This window comes from Pelodiscus sinensis, chromosome 2 (assembly GCF_052426305.1).
Source record: "Pelodiscus sinensis isolate ZL-2025 chromosome 2, ASM5242630v1, whole genome shotgun sequence".
Lineage (NCBI taxonomy): Eukaryota > Metazoa > Chordata > Testudines > Trionychidae > Pelodiscus > Pelodiscus sinensis.
In genome coordinates this window covers 76,612,072-76,633,090 of record NC_143053.1, presented here as the reverse complement: position 1 = coordinate 76,633,090, position 21,019 = coordinate 76,612,072, and the positions used below count along the sequence as shown (strand labels likewise).

The following is a 21,019-nucleotide window of genomic DNA, read 5'->3' as shown; positions in this document are numbered from 1 at the left end:
CAATATGTAATTAGGACATGTAAAAATCTTCACTATAAACAGAATTTTAATATCACAGACATCATCATAAGAGAGATTTTATTTTATGGATTGCTTTTATCCTATTTTGAGCCTCAAGCATGAGTTGGTAGCTTTGTTAATGTAAAATGAAGCAATGACACAATCACGTCTTGGCGTCAAAAGTTGTTTTATATCAGCCTTTTTCAGAGAGTTCTTCAGCATTAAGGAAGTTTAGGGGCAGATCTGATGCAATATACAATAAACTCATGTAAAGCAATATTCCATGCTTAGACAGACATGCTCAATAATTTTATTTCCATTAGCGCTGATTTAATTTTATCAATAGGATAATGATAGAGGAAACTTTAATATTTTTTGGAATGTTGGCATATTAGAAGTGGTTGTCCTGTCTGATTTAGATAGTCTTCATTTTCATTTGCATTGTGTGTATGTGAAAAATACACAATCTCTCTCCTCCTCATCCGCATGTTTGCTGTGCACACTAGAGCAGAGGGATGTCAAATACCATCAGGTACTAAATTAGCAAGGATATTTTCAGTGAAATCGATTTCTTGAGCCTTTGGAATCCTTGAAATCACTCAAAGTCCTTGTTGCTTTTCAGGTACCCCATTAATCTTTATAGGGTTCTATTGACATTGTTGGCTGCGGCTTTCCTTCTCTGCTTTCAGGGCAGTTGGGAACAGGCCACAAAGGGGCAGGGATTCAGTTCTAATTCAGCAGAATAGGTCTCTCAGCTGCACAGAAAATGATATTGAATGTATTTGTAAAGACAGGAGTGTAAATTACAACAAAGGTGTAACTACTCCCTGATAAAGAAGCTGCCAGCAACGATCTCATTGCTGAATTACCTTTGGTTGCCTGTAACTGTGGTTTGAAATCTAATAAAGATCTGGTTGAGAGCTGAGTTAACCAGTCTCATTGAAATTCTGCATCTTTTGATAATGAATAGTTGGGAAAAAAAGCAGTGAGTAAGGATTTTGGTTGGAGGGAAGGAAGGAGGTGGATTGAAATGGTAGGGCTCCATTTACAGGGAGACAAACAGCAATCAATGTAATAGCGGTATAAAGCAGTCAAAAAAGGACAAAGGCTACAGCTTGACATCTTTTATTCCTGAGCCCAGGTGGAGCTATAATTGGCAGTCCCCACTTGGAGATGAATACAGTGCAAAAGAGCTCTTCCCTGGGAATGGCAGACAAAGAAGTGCCTTGGGTGTCTAGAAGAACTAGCAAAGAATATCTATAATTCTTTAGAAAAAAAAACCAGCCAATGTAGTAGTCATGGGGAAAAAAGTTGGCATGTTATGAAACCTGTGACTAGAATTTGTGATGGCCACATTCTCTACTCTCCCATTTAGCTCCCTTCTCCCCAGTTCTTATAAAGCAAAAACATTGCCCAAAGTGTTGCTGGTCATAAATTCCAAATCGTGTGCCGTTATTCACAATTAGCAAGCATGACAGAAAATGTAGGAAGGTTCTGTTTGATCAGTGATATTTGAATGTAGCTGAAGATAGCGATAACTCTTTTGCTAAACAAGAAAGAGTAATTTACTATCAGTACTTTGCTTCCTCCTCTCCCCGCTTGCATTTTCAATCCTGAAAAAAGTTTTTGGATTAAGTTCTTTAAGAATCTCTAAGGTTCAGATCAAAAAGTATACCTAAATGCCCATAATAAGTATTTAGTTTCATTTCTGGAAACAAAAACAGAAGCTCTCAAAAAAACGATCTGAAAATACATAAAATAAACTAACAAGGAGGGATCAGTATTTACAACATTTTTGAATAATCTAATTTCTTAGGGAATAACTGCATTAAAATTAGGCAGACATCTACTCTTCCAATTATCCAACACAATATGCTCATTTTCTTCTCAGAAAGCATTTTCAAGTTTGATTAGCTATCACTTTCCTCTGGAGACCATAAGAACATAAAAATGATTTTACTGGTCCGACTGAAGATCCATCTAGCCCAGTATCATATCTTCCAACAGTGGCCAATGCCAGGTGTCCTAGAGGGAATGAATAGAACAGGCAATCATTAAGTGATCCATTCCTGTAGCCTATTCCCAGTTTCTGGCAAATAGGCATAAATAAGATAGACTGACATAGATAAGTAGATAATATGAATGAGTTGGCTTATCATGGTGTTATAATCAAGAATAAATCAGTAATATAGACTCTCATGATGCTAATGTGAATTATAACACGTGACCATAGACCTTACTTGCATTTCAATTTTCAGTTTGAAAAGTTTTGATGAAAAAGTTTAAAATCTCTAGAAACGGAAACTGTCAGTCACGATTTCCCACCAGAACATCTGTATAGATCTGACTCATGTACCGTACTCTTTGGCAATGGGCCCCCTTGTCAGTGTACGATGGTACAGGGATTTTCATTTTCAGCACTCCCTGCAGGCTGTCTCGGTGCACCAGTCAGTCCTCCAGCTGAGAAGCAGATAGTCCAAATTCCTCCCAGGTAGGGTGGAAAGTTACAAAGAATCAACGACTCTTCTGGATCTGGTGCTCAGTCCCTTTCTTGGGGTTCCACTTCTGCTCCCCAACTCTGGTATCAAGCACTCCTGGCTCCGCTGAAGTCTTCCTGGGGCTTCTAGAGTCTAAGAGACTCTGGCACGTCCACCCTTTACAGGACTAGCCTTCCTTGTTATTCCCTGTGGATTCTTCGTTGAGACTGAACTTTTATAGGCCCTAGGTGTTCATTCAATTATCACACAATGTCACCCCTATGGTTGCAAAGCAATTAATTAGGCACTTCTACTGCACCTATGTCATAACTATGAACCTATTTCCAGATCATGATGTATTTCACCCCATCACATCAACCAGAGGACCTCTTAGAAATCCCCTTTTGTTTGTTTATAAATTAAAATTCTCCAAAAAACTAAATGGCTTTGGAGCCCAAGATCCACCGACTTTCCAGCTTAGACTTGTTTCTCTTTGGAGGCATTATGGTTAAGGGACAGAGATTAAAAATATTTAGGAGCCTAAACACTCGTTAATTTCATTCTATTCTATTTTCACCTCTTTGTGTAAACCTAGAGAACCCATTTAGCTATTCCATGCCCCAGTCACTCTACGTAAAATTTGATGATGATGTTTAATACACAATGGCTTTATTAATTAAGTCCTGATTTGAAATACCTTAGCAGATGCACACGTCCACTACCTGAGATGCAGGTACAAAATCTGAACATGACATACAAACACAAAATATTATGATTCAGTAACAATCTTTCTTATTAGTTAATGAATATTGTGTTGAATCAATATATGGATTTAATTAATATTTGAAATGTTTATTGCATATGTATTAGTATTTACTTAGTATGTTAGGTAGGCACAGCATCTTGCAACCATGTAACAAGGCAAGGCATGACTTACAAACACAACAATGAAAAGATCAAGCGCGAAGTTCGGCATCTAGGCAAGTGAAAGCATATGCAGGAGAAACATAAATACTAACTTAGGCATGTTGTTAACTGTGACGTCTGCTTTTACGGGAGATTCTGGTTTTTTACATTGTTCCTTCGCCTTCACAACTCACCTCCATATTGTTCATCAGTTTTTTTCAGTGCTTGTATGCTGTTTGTCACACAAGACTGTGACTCCTGGGGGGCAGGGACTGTTTTGTTTGTTACATGTCTATACAGTGCCCAGTATAATGGATCATTTATCAGGTTCTCTGGCTCTACCATAATGAAAATTAACAACAGCAACCGGGGTGTGTGGGAGTGTTTTTGGCTGTGTAAAAAAGGAGGAAGAAGTGAAATCACAGTGTAAATTAAAGCCCGAGTTATAGAGATAGTGGACAAGGTCATAGACCCAGAAGGATTATGGCACCCAAGGGGTTAATAGTGAAACTTCCTTTTGATTCGGAAGAGTGGATTGGCATCTGCCCATCTTGTTTAATTTATTCACACAGCTGGGATTAACCTTTGTACCTGTGAATCAGGACTCAGCTGGAACTAAACACAACTGACAAAACCCAGAAAACTATTTTATTTGTAATGTAATTTTACCAGAAGACAGCCTCTCACATTCAGCCTCTCTGTTTTATTTTCATTACTTTAAAATATATCTTGTGATTTTGCTGAGAGTTTCAAGAAATGAAGCCCACTCCTTTCCAGAGCACACATGACCAGGGTAACTGCCAGCCAATGATCTAACCTGTATCATTACCTCAAGGAGTATCAAACTGGAGGAGTAATAGGTTGACCTTGTCCTGTTTGCTGAGGAAGCCAAAATAGATTGCAGTTGTGGCCTGAGATAATGGTAATATGTTGTTTGTTTGTTTGTTTGTTTGTTTGTTTGTGAATGGGACACTTATCCAGTAGGTTATGGGTTTAGATGTCTCAATCATGGGAAGTTGTATATACCCCCAAACAGAAGAGTTGTGAGGAGTTTGTTGTTTTATTTTATTTATTTGCTAATTTTTAAAATACTCTTATCACAATTGTCTTTGTGGTCTCGATGTAATATGGAATAAGGAAGCAACTGGCAGCTAAAAAAGGCTCTGGTTATCATAAATACACCTTCCTTCAGCCAAAGCCTAGGTAAATAGATAAACTAGTCCATCCTTCAGGGTTAATGCATTCAGGCTCTACCAGAGAAAATTGGAAAGAGTTGAAGGCCCGCCACTGAAAAAGATCTGGTCTCAGTCCCTAGATGTTTCAACTACAAGGCTACGTCTACACTGGCATGATTTTGAACAAATACTTTTAACGCAAGAGTTTTTGCATTAAAGTATTTGCATAAGAGAGCATCTACACTGGCATGTGCCTTTGCGCAAGAGATGTGCTTTTGTGCAAAAGCATCCGTGCCAGTGTAGACGCTCTCTTGCGCAAGAAAGCTCCAATGGCCATTTTAGCCATCGGGCTTTCTTGCCCAAGAAATTAATGTTGCCTGTCTACACTGGCCTCTTGCGCAAGACTAGTTGCGCAAGAGGGCTTATCCTGAAAGGGAGTATCAGAGTATTTGTGCAAGAAGCACTGATTTCCTATATTAGAACGTCAGCATTCTTGCGCAAGTACTCACGGCCAGTGTAGACAGGTGGCAAGATTTTGCGCAAAAGTGGCTGCTTTTGTGCAAAATCTTGCCAATGTAGACACATCCCAACAGTTAGCAAGAACCTAGCTATCATATTACTGAATGGGGAGGAGGGGAGGGAGATTTGGCTTCTTGGATACACGGGATCCAGTTCACTAAGGGCTTTAAAGATCAGTCACATGAATCAAACGTGTAAACAGGATCCTGTTTTGGATCACTGGTATAACAAATTCCTGGTGGCTTATTCTGCTGATCAAGTTGACTAGTTCCTTGTTTTCTCTTGGAGTTGAAAATGACTCTGGTGGCCAGAAGTGCCTTTTTCATCTGTGATCTGTGATCAGGAGCGGCCCTAGACGAGCTGCCAGCAACTGGCGCCCTAGGCGAAATGCGCGATCGGCGCACTATCGGCGCCCCCACCTCCAAACCCCTCAACGGCCCTAGGCAACAGCCTAGTTCGTGCCTGTGGACAGTCTTCTGTAGACAGAAGACTTGCCTAGTGCAGAATGTGATCACAGACAGTGGTGTCTGTGATCACATTCTGCACAAGGCAAGACTTCTTTGTCAATGGTCAATTTAAGCAGAACAGATTATAATGGTCCATCCTATAGGTTAATGTAATAGATAACTGTGGCAAGGCCCATATCTGAGGAAACTCAATGCAGCTTTAATACTGATCACAGATGAAAAAGGCACTTCTGGCCACCAGAGTCACTTTCAAATCCAAATGTAACCAAGGATCTGGTTGTGTCCCTGTAATATTTGAGATGAGGTCTTATCAGTGCCTTCTATAATGGTAATAACAACTTTCTGTCTCTATTAGAAATATCTCACCTGATGCAGCGTAGGATTGCATTTGCCTTATTCATCGCTTCATTACATTGACTGTTAATAGTCATCCTGTGATTGACCATCATAACCTAAGTCTTTCTCCCCCTCTGTTGCTTCAAATTGGTATTTGATAGAAGAAAAGTCCCAAAGTGCACGAACTTACATTTAGTACTATTAAACTTCTTCCCGTTTCTACTGAGAACTTTAGTTTTTAAAGGAATACACATCTTCTACGACTGCCAAAATATTCCAGCTTTAAATCATCTGCATATTTAATTATTACACTTTCATTTTTTTTGCCAAGTTCATTAATGAGAATGTTAAATAAATTGGGCCCAAGACCAATCCCTGAGGAACTTTACTAGTAACCTACCTCCAGCTAGAAGTTCACTTTTCAGCATCACTCACTGTAGTCTCCCCTTTCCCCGGTTCGTTACCTACCTTCCAATTTTCATATTAACCTCCATCTTCCCCAATTTAACTAATAATTCCCAGTGTGGAATGGTATCAAATTGAGGTAGACATTTAGGACTTGTGGTTCATTATGAAGAGTATTTAAGAGACCAAGTAACTTGGCAAGTTATTGATTAAAAATCAATATTGGTATAGTATAGTAAAGAAAGTGTTAATATGAACCAATCTCTTGGGGAAACAGTTTGTCACAGTGCTGTTCTATTCACCTTACTCAGAAGTTGTGCTCCCACCAAACACTCCCCTGCCTGTTTATAAGTTTAAAACACTCACCCAAGATTGTGATTCACTGATCAATTATTTTTACCTTGTTTTTCTGGTAACAGGATATATTCCTTATCTCTTGTTTTTGAGCATAGCATTCCAAAACAGTTGGGCCATGAAGACCCTACCTTGTACCAGGGTAAAACTCACATATGTCTTGATTTTGACAGGATTTATATTTGCTAGTGCCAAGTGCTGCATTTAGCCTTGTAGGATATTATGATAGCCAAATAAGGTATTGTGGAATATCTATTTCCTAAAGAGTGAAATTAACACTATTTAGCATAGATTTGTGCTAACATTCATATATTATATAATGTCTATAACAATGTAACATATATAGTCATATAGCATCTAATACATACAGTCTGCGTCTAGACTGGCAAGTTTTTCTGCAAAAGCACCTGCTTTTGCGGAAAAACTTGCCAACTGTCTACACGGCCGCTTGAATTTCCGCAAGAACACTGACGATCTTATGTAAGATTGTCAGTGTTCTTGCGGAAATACTATGCTGCTCCCGTTCGGGCAAAAGCCCTCTTGTGCAAATGACTTTGTGCAAGAGGGCCAGTGTAGACAACGCGGTATTGTTTTGCACAAAAAAGCCCCGATCGCGAAAATGGCGATCGAAGCTTTCTTGCACAAAACCGCATCTAGATTGGCATGGACGCTTTTCCGCAAATGCTTCTAACGGAAAAACTTTCCCATTAAAAGCATTTCTGGAAAATCATGCCAGTCTAGACGTAGCCACAATGTATATGTTGGCTAACAATAGTTTTGACAAGGAAGAAATGAATCTTAGTGGTTTTGACTGAGCTGTATTTTTTCAGGGTGGGTTCACAAAGGAAGTCCAAATTGTGGACACTCATACACATACTCAAAATGAAATCTGTTCACTTTGCTCTCTGCAAAATGAAATTGTGTTGTTTCACACAGTCCTAAAACAAGACATTGGATGGAAAAGATGTTTCCTGCTGGTGATCCAAAAGTGAGAGGTTGAATAGCTTAACATCAGGCTCCTGAGTCATCCATTTCCTACTTTGTCATTTCCAAATCATTGCATTACATTTCAAAGTGAAAATTTTAATAAGTCTTCTATGACTCTCTGCGACTGTTTCAGACAGCTTCTATGACTTTCCCACTTCACCCTGTAACATTCCTGAACTTGCTCTGTTGGTCCCAGCAGTAGATGTGTTGTGTATCATATGTTATCATCAGGGAATACAAATCCTGAGGCAACACAGCAAGGGGAAGTGGGAAGTCTTGTAAACAGGCATTCTGGATTGTATGAGTTTTTTCCCTGAGACATACTGTAGGGACTGGAGAACCTTCTGTGGATTGAAGTTTGGCAGACTTCACAAACTGCTTTGTATGGGGTCACAACATCAGTCTTAGCCCACAAACATTTTTTCTTGTAATTTAAGTCAATTTCTCCTTCAGGGTCATGATTCAACTAAATCAAAAGTATTTCTAGCTAATGGGAATTTTGTGCTATGTGAAGGCAGGCTATATATTTATTAACTATTTTTAATTGGTATTTTCTCTGCCCTCCTCTGTTTCTTATCTCTCTCTCACAGTTATTCACAGGTCTCAGCATTTGTTTTTCACTCTGCTCACTCTCTGATCTTTTTTTTTGTTTAGATAAAAATATCAAAAGTATCTAAGTCACTCAGGAACTTAAGATCATCACAAGCAAATGGGGTTGATGCTCCTAAACAATCAAGAGACTGAGATTTAGCCTTTTAAGTCACTTAGGTGGTTTTGAAAATTTTACTGCCTCTGCTCATGAGGAAGATGATTATGTTGATTTATTTGTATTGCGGTAGCATCTAGACGGAGGCCTCAGTCATGGAACAGGGCTCCATTGTGCTAGGAGTTAAACAAGCATATAGCCACATGCCAGACCATAACCCAAAGAGCTTCAGGTTTTCTCTGTTTACTCTCTGCTTCCTTCTTCGCTCTCTCCTAACCCCATCACAAACCCAATAATGTTCAAGTTTAAGTCTATAATGTGTGAATGTATTCAGAAATAGGGAAAACTGAGTTCACCCATCTCTAAGCCATAGAAGTCTGCAAAAGCTGAAATCTATAAGCAAACTGAAACCATCCCAGCATATAAATAAATGAAAAATGTGGGACCCACTTAGCAAATGTTAGGATTTAAAAAACACAAATCTAAAGACAATATTGTCTGATCAATATTTAATATATAATACAGGTTGGACATCTCTTACCCGACACACTCGGGACATGACTGGCCCTGAACCAGGGAATTTGCTGGACTAGAGAAGGTTCCCTGCCACAGCCTCCAGTTGCTGACTCTGCCAGCTCCAGGTGGGGGAGAGGAGAAGTGGGAGGATTACCTCCAGCTCCTGCTGGGCTTCCTGATGGATTGCTGGCCCTACTGCCTCTGACCTGGCCAGATTGCCTGCTGTGCCCTAGTAGCCCGCACTGCCATAGGCTGTCTGTCAGAGGCCCTGCCCCACACTGGCCTGGGCTGCTGGGCCTGGCTCTGGCCCTATAGGGTTGCCAGGGGCTGCCGAAGTCCTGGGCTCCGGTCCTAGCCCAATGGTCACCTGCGGGCTCTGGCCTTGCTTCTTTGGGCTGTCCGGTGCGCTGGCCACATGTTGCTCTGGGCTGCCAAGGGCTTGGGCTCCTGCTCCATGGCAGCCTAGAGGCTCTGGCCTCACTTCTGTGGGCTGCCCAAGGCTCTGGCCTCAGCTAGTGCTGCCATGGGCTATCGCTGGCTCGATCCTGTGCTACTAGGGGCTGCCCTGACCTGGTCCCAGTGCCGTAGGCAGTTGGGGACTGGTAGGGGCTGATGTTGGCTCCAGCCCCTGTGCCCTCTCCCACTGCTTCAGCCTGGCCTCTCCTGGATTGGAGGCTACCAGGGCTCTTTGATCCAGGAACATCCGGGGACCTGCCAGGCCACAGATGTTGCTGGACTAGAGAATTCTGGTTTTGGGAAGTGCAACCTGTGTAGTTACTTGACAAATATGAGTTGATAGCAGTAGGATTTTCCAGGTGTCTATACTTTGTCTAAAATAGTTATTAGTATAGATTGTATATTTCTTGGGATGGAATGTGATCCAAAGATACAATGAATGTTGTTTGTGAGTCAAATACATCCAAGCTTCTTTGATTCCGAATCAATGGACTCGTTTCCATTTTTCTTTTAGTTAGTTCTCACAGAGGATTCCCCAGGCTTTTGCTTTTTACCTTTTGCTTTGAGCAAGGAGTAAAGGGAGAGGGTTTTCTTATGTGAGCATTTCTGAAAGCACTGTTCACTGGTTGAATTTACATTAACAACTCAATGCAAAACTAAACTATTTAGATTTCCCAGCTCCTGGTAAAATCATTCAGCTATTTCCCAATTAAATACCCTGCTGGATGATGCTAAAAGAGTCACAGAAAAGAATGGGAGTGATTTGTTTGTTGAGAAAGAAGAAATAGGAAAGATTTTTACTTTACTCTGTATTTCTCACCATCAGAAATGTCAAGTGATGGGATTACAATTTGTTCTTCAGGTTGTTCATAGAATCACAGAATTCTAGAACTGGAAGGGAGCTCTAGAGGTCATCGAGTCCAGTCCCCTTCCCTCAAGGCTGGACCAAGCACTGTCTAAATCATCCCTGACAGAGGCTAACCTGCTCTTAAATGTCTCTAGTTATGGACATTCCACAACCTCCCTGGGCAATTTATTCCAGAGTTCAACCACCCTGACAGTTAGAAACTTTTTCCTAATGTCCAACCTACATGTCCCTTGCTGCAGTTTAAGCCCATTGCTTCTTGTTTTATCCTCAGAGGCCAAGGAGAATAATTTTTCTCCCTCCTCCTTATAACACCCTTTTAGATACTTGAATACTGCTACCGTGTCTTCTCTCAGTCTTCTCTTTTCCAAACTAAACAAACCCATTGACAACTAAGTATTTCAGTCATTTTGATTCTGCTACAGTGCAAGGGCAATAAGACCTAACTATACATTCATTCATTATTAAAACATCCAGTCTGTGGGATAAAATGACGGGATAGATCCACAGCTTGTGTAAATCAGCATCACTACACTGCAGTCATACAGTTAAAGAGTTTGGGGTTTTAAGGCCTGAAGGGACCATGATATGATCCAGTCCTGGAACTGTGGGTATTTCACAACAGCTCAGGCTCTGTCACACAGCATTTTCATTTATTGTCCTGTTTTATTTACAGTACATACCATTACTATGTAAAAAGTGAATGTGTTTCAGATTTTGCTTGCTCTACTGAGATGTGTGCAGCAGTGGGCAGACGGTCAGAATCTTCTACTTTCCTTTGCACAGCCAGCATAAAATCCAGGAAGAATTTTAGTCCCTTATGGCAAAAAACATTTCTTTCATGTCCTTGTGCAGGGGCTTTCTTCCATATTTGCTCTTTTGTGTGTACAAAAATTCTATTAACCTCAGTGGGACTTTTGCATATGTGCGTAGGGCGCCTGTGAGTTAAAATCTGCCCTGGGGAAGGAGAAGAATGACCGTCTTTAAGCGTGACCCCCTTCCTGTGTTCGTAATAGAATCTCTACTTATGCTCTGCAAAAGAGGAGACAAGGAACATGTATGAATGGGCAGATGATGTCATCATGGCATTTTGTATCTGCAACCTGGATTCATTCCTTTGGGATGCTCCTTCTAAGTATGCTTCTGGGTAAGCAGGAAATCAGGTTTTCCTACCTCATTTTGCACCTTTTCCAACTGAATTCAGACATTTGTACTGAAATACAGATATTGTGATAGAGAGAGGTAGTACTTATTCTAAACCTCTTTTGGGGCTACTGCCTATCAATTCATCTGACTGTCCAGACAAACATAAATACAAAGCTTCAAGAGTCTGAGTCTAAGGCCCGAAGGCACCCTCTGGTAATCTTTTCTCACCTCCTGCATATCACCAGCATGCACCCACATCCATAGTGTAGTCACAGGTAAGCCTGAGTGGGCTGTGCCCCATCCACTTATTATCCAGGCCCACCCACCCCCATCTCAGCTTTGCCCTTGCTCCGCTCTGTCTACCTGGCACCCTTGCTAAAGTCTGAGGTCAGGGCATGGGGCCTTCCCCACTCTTCCCTTCCGGTGTTCCAACCATGGAGTCAAGTCGGGGACGTGTCTTGCTCCCCTTGTACAGCATGCTTGCTAGAGGGTGGCATTGGTGCATGGGACTTGTAAACCCCCAATTCTGTGCTCCTCAGCAGCAACACTGGGCAGGTAGAGTGGGACAAGCCACCACGGACCAACCCCATGCTCCGCAGCAGTGGCACTAGGCTGGCACAGTGGGGCAAACACCCGAACACCACTCCAGGGACTCCCTTCCATCCCACCGTCTCCAAAGCTAGTTGGTGGGAGGCCCTCCAGTCTCTTCTCTCTCCTACTCCTGCCTCCCATCATTATTCACCCATCTGAAGCTGGGGCCCACTCAAGTGTCCCCTTCTGACTATGCCACTGCCACACACTAAACCCAACAAACAAAATTAGACCAAAGCATTACAGCCCATAGGAGACTAAACTAGTATGTGCCACAAGCAAAGGACAGGATAGACTGTGGTGCTTGAGATTCCCACAGTGACAGGGAATTAATTGAGACATACCCAGATAATTCCAGAAAATGACCTACACTCCATGCTGCAAAAGTATGAGCGGGGACAAGTAAATGGAAATGCATCTAGAAACTATAATTTTTCCAACCTTTACCTTTATGACTTGGCATTTCCTTTTTTCTTTTTCTTTCCTTTTGATGTTTTGATGTACTGAAGTAATAACCCTCCTCCTCTTATGAAATCTGGGGTTTCAGCTTTTAAGTGGTAGAACTCAATCATATAGCCAGTAGTTTCTGTGAGACTTGCTTTCCCAAAGCACTCGTGGGCCATTTCTGGTACACAGCTCTGAGACAGATAATGCTGCTCGGGCTGAGCCAGGCACAGAGAAACCTTGTAATCAATATAAAACATTTGTATTTATGATTAATAAAAGTGTCCTGAAAATCAATGTGCACTGGAGACTGGAGGAGGTACTGATTTTACTCCCATTTTGAGACTTTCAAGACCAGCTTTAAAGACAGCTACCGATGTCATCTCCACACTGACACTTAAAGCAATTTCATTGGACAGGGATCAGTTAAATGCTTTAGGGTTAAAAATTAAAACATATTAAACAAGACTCTTTTTGCTGAAAACTCATAGACTCATAGACTTTAAGGTCAGAAGGGACCATTATGATCATCTAGTCTGACCCCCTGCACAGTACAGGCAACAGAATCTCACCCACCCCTCCTAGAATAATCCTCTCACCTATATCTCAGATATTGAAGCCTTCAAATACTTTTAAGACCACAAGATGCAGAGAATCCTCCAGCTGTGATCTGTACCCCATGCTACAGAGGAAGGCGAAAAACCTCCAGGGCCTCTGCCAATCTACCTTGGAGGAAAATTCCTTCCCGACCCCAAATATGGCGATCAGCTAAACCCTGAGCATGTGGGCAAGACTCACCAGCCAGGCACCCAGAAAGTTCTCTAGTAATTCCTATCATCCCTCCATTGACCTATTTCCCACTGATAATGAATGGTCAATTAGTTACCAACATCATGTTATTTCATCAAACCATCCCCATTGAACTCATTGAACTCCTGATGAAATGTCCCATCAGAAAGGCATATTCAAAACACTGCCCCTCCGCTCCACACACAATGGGCTTGATCAATGCAGCTCTAATCAATGCAGGAGAAGGAGAGGGATGGGATGGGCAGTAAGGATCCATTATAGCTCCCGGAGTCTGAGGGCCTGCCATGACCCTGTCAATGCTTAGAACCACTGTAGGACTGCTCTAAACTAGGCCACCCGCCGTTAGTGAATCTTTTCTGTTCTAGTTTTCCATGTGGATGACAGTGAGGCCTTGCAGAAAAGTCAGAGAGACACACACAAAGAACTGCCACAGACTGGAACCTGTATTCCAGGTGAGGGCCCTAACCACAAACTATTAGCTATAGCTTGTTGTTGCTTTCTCTAGTTTTGAGCCTTTCTTGGTCTTTGTAAAAAGCCTTCCTCACAAATCTGCATTTTCTGACAAACATTTTAGCTGAAATATTCTCTATTCAATGCAGCTGGAAGTAACTGATGTAAGTGGGTTAGATAAATTCACATCTGTAAATATGCAGACATAACAAATTATAGGTGATCAAACATCATGTTGCAGGGCATCATGTGATTTTTCTGTAGGGATCAATAAGAAATCCCTGCTACTATACAACCATAAACAATTTGTTAGATGCAAATATGGGGTTTGGGTTGTTCTCCCCCCTAGCTCTCACGCACATTTTTTCACAATAGCTGGCACTAAATGGCATTCTTTATGACTGTCTCAGTACAGTTCCTGGGCTAAAGGAGCGAGAAGAGTGAATCAATTTTTCACGACTAGTGATGGTCACTCCAGATCAGAGTTGAGGAACATCAGTGAGGATTCCTGTAAAAAAAATAATATTTCTTCCATCTTCCTGGACTAAGTGAGTTACCTCTATACAGAAGGCCCAGCACAAATCCAAAGAACTATCAGTCTCAATTTAGCCTTCAGAGCTGATCTTAAATGGTGCACTAACTTAGTGTAATTTCTTCTTCTGTGAATAAACATAGAGTTTGGGATGGAATTTTCAAAAATTCGGACATTTTAGTCACTTATAAGACTTTGACTTTGATAGGAACAGAGTTAATTGAAAAATGAGTTATTCTAAAAAGCCCAGCCCTAGTTTCTAGATCATCATTCCAGCATTTGTGAAGAGGGGAAAGGATTTCAAATGCAGAAGGAAGAGGATATAAGAATAAACATCAACGAAAATCACTATATTCCAAAAGAGAGGCAGAGTTCAATCCTATAAATATTTCCATTACGCTAAAACTATTACTACCACTACTTTACATTAGTATTCCAGGTACTATCTGTGAATAACAAATGAATGGATTTACAAGCCACACTCAACTTTGGATGTATGTAAGCATGTAATGTAAGGGCAAAAAAAAAAAAAAAAAATCTTAAGGATGTGGAATGGTTGCCATATGAGGAGAGATTAAGAAGACTGGCACTTTTCAGTTTAAAAAAGAAAAGATTAAGGGGGTTATGGTAGAGGTCTATAAAATCATGACTGGTGTAGAGAAAAATCATGTACTTGTTCCCATAACACAAGAACTCGGGGTCACCAGATGAAATTAATAGTTATCAGGTTTAAAACAAACAAAAGAAAGTATTTCTTCACATAGCACATAGACAACCTGTGGAACTCCTTGCTAGAGTATATCATGAAGACCAGGACTTTAACAGGGTTAAAAAAAGAGCTAGATAAATTCATGGAGGATAGGTCCCTCAACGACTATTAGCCAGGATGGCCAGGGATAGTGTCCCTAGCCTCTGTCAGAAGCTGGGAATGGACAAAAGAGGGTGGATTGACTGTTCTGTTCATTCCTTCTGGGGTACCTGGTATTGGTCACTGTTGGAAGACACAAAACTGTGGTAGATAGACCTTTGGCCTAACCCAGTATGGCCACTTTTAAGTTCTTATGTTCTTACTATCCACATATTACAAATCAAAAAAATAAGGCAATGAACAGTGAAATGTCTTACTGAAAAATCATTCAGCAAGGCAGTGGGGGAATTGAACAGAGACCCCAGACATTCCTGGTATGTCTACACTGCATTCCTCTTTCGAGAGAGGAATGCAGATTCAGACGAGCAAAATTGCAAATGAAGAGCGGATATGAATTTTCCGTGCTTCATTTGCATAATCGCATCTGGCTGCTATTTCGAAATACCTTATTTTGAGATAAAAAACGCCGTGTAGATGCAGTTCTTTTGAAAGAAACCCCTTCTTTTGAAATAACCCTTACTCCTTAAAAAATGAGGTTGAATGGTTATTTCGAAAGAAGGGGTTTCTTTCAAAATAACTGCATCTACATGGCGTATTTTATCTCGAAATAGGGTATTTCGAAATAGTGGCCGGATGCAATTATGCAAATGAAGCGTGGAAAATTCTGTGCTTTTATCTACCTACATTTTAACATACTTTCATTTTTTTCTTAACAAAGACATTTGAAATACTAATGTTAACAGTTGAAGAACTTTCCTGACAATTTAATTTTTCCCCATTAGATCGTTTCACTGAGAGGTTTTGGTCACTTTAGCATTGTTAAAGTTTGGAAATTTATTCATTTTCTTAAAGAAGCTTCAGTTAGCATTTAAACTTTTTTACTGTATTTAAGTTTTCTGGCCAATTTAATGAATTATTAATGATGAATAAGAATAACAGCATAATAAATGTTAAGAAAGGATCTTTAATTTTTACAGGCCATCCCCCATTCCCAGCATCTGACAAGCCGAGGGTTAGGACACCATCCCTGACAAACCTGGCTACTAGCCATTGATGGACCTATCTTCCAGGAATTTATACTACTCAGTTTTGCTGGGTGCCTTGGGGAAAGAGCAAAAAGCAAAACAGCTTCCTAATTGATAGCAAAGAGAGCCTCTGAGTTGCTCAAAGATTTTAAAGGTGGATTAACCATAACAATTGTCCACAAACATAAGACAGCAGTAACTATATCTCAAGAGGTTGGTTGGATCTTTACTTTGTAAATGTTGTTTTTGTGCCCTACAGGTAGGATTAAGAAAAATCGGAATTTTGGCTTTTTACTGACTCCAAATCTTGATCTTGCTGAGAGAGAAAATAAATCCTGGGTCTGACGAAATACATATAACACACACAAAATTGCTTCAGATGGTCTTGTGTCATGAGAAAGCCATTTTACTATTTCCCCAGGCCTATTGGATCATTCCCACTAGCTAGGATAGCGTTGTATGTCATCTACTATTCTGTTCACATTGAAACTGGATTTTCTAAACTGACCTTCAATTTTCGCTCTCACGGTTTTACATTCACAATGGTTTGCATCCAGAAAAATGAGTGTTTGGTTTCATCTGAACTAAAAAGGTGACGGTAACCTTCAGTACGTCAGTACGTCAGATAAAGCGCCCAGCTGCAGCGGAATTGTGATCCCTTTCTCAAAGGATGGCAGGGGCAGTACCAGTCTCTTGCTGGTGGCAGGGGGCTGAGGAGGACTAGACAGAAAATTGGGGGACCTATTTCCCCCTCACCATAAAGTCCCACCTCTTTCTTCTCCTCAGGTTAATGGCAGTTCTGCCTCCTCGTCTCTCCCGTGAGGGTTCAATCCTGGCCAGGTCAGATGCCGGAAGACAGATCTGGACACTGAAGTGGCTGATGCCATGGTGCATGTGGCTGGAGTGCTCTCCAGTCTCCCACTCCTGCTGCTGCTGGTGCCCTGGGTCCCAGGCTGCAGCTGCTCCTCAGCTCCCTGGTGTTCTTTGACTGCTCACAATCACTAACAACTGCCTGGGTGAGTGAATCCAGCCAAGGAGCTGGTAGATCCCTTGGGGAGCCTGGTCTGGACTGGATCAGTCTGGGCCTCTGCTGGGAGCCCCGGATCCTTCACTTCCCTGGGTGTTGGGTGACCATGCATCCCTAATTGGACTGTACATTTCGAGTCCTGGTCACAAGTGGAATGACACCCTGTTCTGCCTCTGCCTGAGGCTCAGAGGTTTTAACAGTTTTTTTCACAATGGAGGGAGCTGAGGTGGCCCTTAGACCTCCTTACCATGAGGCCTTGCCCACTGATCCTCCTCTTCCTCCCAAGGCCCTGCTCCTAGACCAAGCCAGAAGCTGCAGCTGGGCCATAACAAGAGCCAGCCAAAGAGCTCAGGCTACTGTGAGGATTCCTGGACACTGCACCTGCTCTGGATGGTGTGGCCCCCGCTGAGGGGCCAGTGGCTACTCTTGGGCATCCTGGCACCTAGTCTTGGGAGGTGGATGGTTGGGGTCTCCCCAGTGGCTTGGGCTCCCTAGACAGTTTTGCCACTGCCTGGCTCTCCAGCTTGACCCAGGGACAGGACTTCAGGGGGAAGAGGGGCAGGAGGGTCTGGGGACATGGAAGGGAGTGGGGATTCTGTACATGTCCCATTTTTGCATGTTGAAAAGGTGGTAACCCTATCTGGGTGACATGCCCCAACAAGCAGGGCTATAGGCCAGGGAATTCTGCCAGACTCTGTGTCTCTCCACCAGGCTTCTGACTGTGCTGCTGGTGGTGGCCCACTGCCTTCAGAATAGGGCACCTGGCCAGCAGCCACCACATTCTTCACCCTGTCTTCAGAGCTGGGCAGCCAGAGAGTGGTGGCAGCTACCATGTGGCATTGAGAGAGAGGGGATAAGGCAAATTTATGGGGTAAGTCCTCACCTGTGCCATCTCTGAAGGATGGGCTTATTTGTCAAAACCAAAATTAACCAAAATCAAAATAGATAAACCAGATCCCATCAGCCAATTCCTGGTCTCAGACACATTATATCTGATGGAGCTAATTACAGCAGTCACAGGTGGGGGCTGACTCCACTTCCCTTGAAGGGCTATTCCACTCCAGTCCCTGTAGAACGACCCCTATGATATAAACTACAAGGGACTTTAGGGCAGTATACATTTCTTTAAAAGTCCATGTGTTTTTTTTTCAGGTCTATAGATAATTGATGCCTATAAAGCTTTGTGCGTAGTCTTCTCAGTGCATTATGTTTGCTAAGTAGCTTTCACTGTTGTGAAAATTTTAGGTACTCAGTACATTTAATTCATTGAGGATAATTTGAATTCTAAATGCACAAAGTATATCTGAAGTTAACTCTGAGCCCTTTATTTAGTTTCAGCCGTACAAATTAGCTTTGGGATTATAGTGCCACAGAAGTTTTCAGCCTGCGTGGGAGTTGTTATTTTTAAAATGAATTTTGAAATTGATTGGCTTAACGGCTTTTAATTGATAAGATTAAGCAGCTCATTTAAAACACTAAACTACAAAAGCTTGACTCTAAAGGAGCCTGTAAAATGTAGTGTAAAATAAACAGTTAAATAAACATGCAATAAATACATAAAACAGTTCCAGTGATATCATAATGAACCAGAAAAATCTTGGAATCTGATATAAGAGATAAAATCTACTTTTTTTCTTTAGAATGTAGCGAAGAAAATAAAAAACATGAGTGATCAAAACAGAAATGCAATAAAACACACAACCCCAGCCTTGGCTCAAATGAGGTCTAAAACCTAAGGTCACCTCAGGCTTGTTTAACATGGACTAGATTGTGGAACATCCCCCTTTTAATGTGGAAGTACTAGCCATGGAAATTAAAGGGCCCAGCATGCCATTCTCTTTCTGTATCCAAATGGCTGATCAGTTTAGTGTTGGCGGTTGTGTTGGGAGTACCAGCTGTCTGGCAGTGATTAGAGGAGACATTGCTGTATTTGCAGCAGAACAGCATTATTTTAAGGATGCTGACAGCCACCAGACAGCACTGCAGGTGATTGGATATGCTGGGAGTTTATTGAAACGGGGAAAAATACTAGTTCCAGTTAAATTGGGAGCAGGGGGATCAGACTGTCTGTCCAAATGAGGACTATGTAGCAAATACGACTAACCAATCACTTGGATAACCCCCAGACCCAGCATTTAGGTAGTACAGATATTGTTGTGCTATAGCGGGGGGGGGGGGGGGGCGACTGACAGCCCATGGGCTGGATCCAGTTTGTGGCTTGCTCTGATCCAGCTGGCAAGACTTGGGGCTCCACCCCTCCCCTGCAGGTGCATGAACTGGCACTAGTGCTCCAGCCTCATGGGGAGCACCATGGCTGGAGCACCAGTGGGTGTGGGGGGGGAAAGGAGGAGGGTCCCAAGCCTCACAGGCCCACTCCAGGCATGCCAAAGCCAGATTCTGCTTGCAGGCTCTGCCTGGCAGGGGGCAAGTAGATATGCATGCTACACAGAAGCCCCCCCGTCTGATGTGACTGAGCTAAAGGGAACGACTGGTGTAGTGCCCTGCAGTGCACAGAGCCATGTGAAGCCACATGATCCCACCTGAGTTGCACCAGGTTGTCGCCCGCACCCAGCCAGCTCCTGCACCCTCCCTCTCTTCTAGACCCCTCTCCTGCACCCTACATCCTGCCCGGACCTCAAATCCTCACTCTTCACCTGCTCCTGCAGCCTGCCTGCTGCCCAGCCCCACATCCACAGCCCACTCCACAGCAGCCACCTTCCCATACTCTGAACCCCTCTTTTTTGGCAGAATCTACTAGCGTGGTCCCCCTAAACTGTTGGGGTGGAGCTTGAGGGTAGTGAGGTGAATATCTTTTATTTTGCTTCTCACTTGCGTGTGGCCTCCAACTAGGGTGAGACAAATTTATCCCGCTTTTCCACCACAAGGGGAAATAGCTTTCCAAGGGAAGTAGTGGGGGCAAAAGACCTATCTGGCTTCAAGATAAAGCTAGATGGGTTTATGAAGGGGATGGTTTGATGAGATAACATGATCTTCACAATTAATTGACCTTTCACTATCAGTGGTGTCATGGGTCAGGCCGCCCCTCAGGCTTACAGCCCTGTCATCATCGGGGCATGCCTGCCCGCCCCTTCCCTTCACCCGTGTCCTTTTACCCCAAATCCCCACTGTCCTGTGTCACTAAACAAGGTCCAGAGCTTGTTCAGGGGCTCCTATAGTCTCGGTCTCCCGGGACGCTGTGGAACGCCCGTAAGGAAGGAGGGGGACCTGGGCCCACCCTCACTCCAGGTCCCGACCCAGGCCCCTAAAGGCAGCGGCGCTCGGTCACTGCCCGGTTGGTGGGGACTCCCCCGTAACTCACCAACCGCCCAGGTAGGGTCGAGGCGCTGTCAGCCGACGGTCAGGGCAGTGTGTGTGTGTATGTTTCCGAGAAAAGGTTTAACGTCCGTGCCTTTACTGCTAGGACCGGGGTCCCATCGCAGAGGGTGGCCAGCAGGCCAACAGACGCCCCGTTATATAGGAAGAGCTTATTACATCTTAGATTTCAGCTGCTAGAATTTCATAATTCCTTCGCAGCGGGCAGCCTTGAGGAAAGACTGAAAGATGCCCCAGTGGGTCCTGTCACCTGGGAGTGACACAGATCCAAACGCCCAAGCTCTTCCTATAACTGTCCCTTTAGACCGGCTGAAGTTCTTTTAAATTGTGCTTGGTTCTGTTACAGCAACTGAAGGAGTCAGGTTAAAGCTTAAACAGTTACAGGTTTATTGAGGAAGCTTATAAATCATATGGTTGCAATGGCTATTGCTCTATTTCTTAACTATTAGCAAAATATAGATCTTAAAAATGGTTACAAAGAAGATAAAGATAGAAAAATAGAAATAATGGTACCAAGTAACAGCTTACTCTTTCTATGTGTACACTTAAGACAGAGGACCACATCCAGGTACCATTTTTACCCCCTTCTGTGCCTCTCGACTCCAGCATGTCAGGCCAGGGCCG

At 42.7% G+C, this 21,019-nt stretch overlaps 1 long non-coding RNA gene across 1 annotated transcript in view; it reads left to right on the top strand.

The window, feature by feature from the left end:
• The first annotated feature begins 4,019 nt into the window (after positions 1-4,019).
• The window catches only part of LOC142827094 (uncharacterized), a 37,189-nt gene continuing 20,189 nt past the window's right edge, over positions 4,020-21,019 (top strand). Inside the window, exons 1-2 of the long non-coding RNA XR_012901504.2 lie at positions 4,020-4,305; positions 16,822-17,051. This is a non-coding gene — a long non-coding RNA (uncharacterized LOC142827094). The remainder of the gene's footprint in view (positions 4,306-16,821; positions 17,052-21,019) is intronic.